This window comes from Rhagoletis zephyria, unplaced genomic scaffold (genome assembly GCF_001687245.7).
Source record: "Rhagoletis zephyria isolate East Lansing unplaced genomic scaffold, Rhagoletis_zephyria_1.1 Rzeph_scaffold_71319, whole genome shotgun sequence".
Lineage (NCBI taxonomy): Eukaryota > Metazoa > Arthropoda > Insecta > Diptera > Tephritidae > Rhagoletis > Rhagoletis zephyria.
Genome location: NW_016228369.1, coordinates 1 through 1291, shown reverse-complemented (window position 1 = coordinate 1291; position 1291 = coordinate 1). Strand labels below are relative to the sequence as shown.

The following is a 1291-nucleotide window of genomic DNA, read 5'->3' as shown; positions in this document are numbered from 1 at the left end:
TTATTAAGACTAAATAATTTCTAACTTTCTCCCATATTATACGTAATGTAGGATGATTAATTACTGAAGAATATATAAATTCTTATCAAACTTCACTACTGAATGCTTGACAAACAATATTCAAATTAAAACTTCAATAGTGAACGCGCTTAGGGCCAGTTTTGGTACATGGTGTAAAATATTATGCATATTAAGAGTAAATAATTTCTCACCTATTATAAGCTTATGTTTTGATATAATATGATTTATTACTGAAGAATATTTTAACTCCGATCAAACTAAAGTAATAAATGCTTGACAAACAACTATTTAAATCAATAGATCAACAGTGAACGCGCTCGGAGCGAATTTTGGAACACTTCATAAAATGTTAACAGAAGCAGCAAATGCAACTCTGGGATGTAGCTGAATATCAAATAATTAGGCAAATTTGTGCGCGCATAGTGTTTTTTCCGGAAAATTTTCGTTGTTTTCGTAAAATATTGAGTTTTGTGAAATAATATATATGTAAATCTTGCATTAGCGAAATATTGATTTTCTTTTTAAATAAGATTTAGACACTTTGTATTTGCAATACACGTGAGTCGTGTGCTAGCAGAGGTTTTACAAATATCGGCCTCGTGGAGATTTGGAAGTTTCTGGCCAAACAACAAACAACCAACAAGTAAGTACAATATATAAATTTATTATTGCGTTCACTTTTTTAATTATTGTGTATTTACATACATATGTACGTATTTGTAGAAAAAATGCCGAAAAGATGTGTATGCAGATGTGCAGAAGTAAGCTCCCTCTACAAGTTTCCTTTGGCCTCGGATGTATCAAGGTATGATGTTTATTTAATTTTATTTGTTTATTAAAATTAGTTAAACTGAATGCTGGATAAGCGATAGCCATCGTCTGGATTTAGTTTTTGTACTTTAAAGAGATATAGGGTACTCTCGCATTTACTTGTACATTTGATATGTTAAAATCCAGCCAGACGGACTAGTCTTGCAGTTTTATCGCTTATCCAGTTAATAAAGTTTGACCATAATTTCATTGTAGTGTGTATATGGTATAGCAAATCTGCTATAATGTAGCACACATTGCGTTTCAATGTTTTTTTATTTGTGAAAATTTTAATCATCGGCAGGCTTATTGACCAAGAATGATACGGGAAGTAAATGATCANGAGTTTTGTGAAATAATATATATGTAAATCTTGCATTAGCGAAATATTGATTTTCTTTTTAAATAAGATTTAGACACTTTGTATTTGCAATACACGTGAGTCGTGTGCTAGCAGAGG

The 1291-nt window shown here is 30.9% G+C and overlaps 1 long non-coding RNA gene across 1 annotated transcript; it reads left to right on the top strand.

Moving 5' to 3' along the window:
* The first annotated feature begins 381 nt into the window (after positions 1-381).
* Positions 382-1208, top strand: LOC108357153 (uncharacterized). Its single transcript, XR_001846633.1, has 3 exons — positions 382-664; positions 745-826; positions 1136-1208. It is a non-coding gene; the product is annotated as an uncharacterized LOC108357153 (long non-coding RNA).
* The last annotated feature ends 83 nt before the right edge of the window (positions 1209-1291 follow it).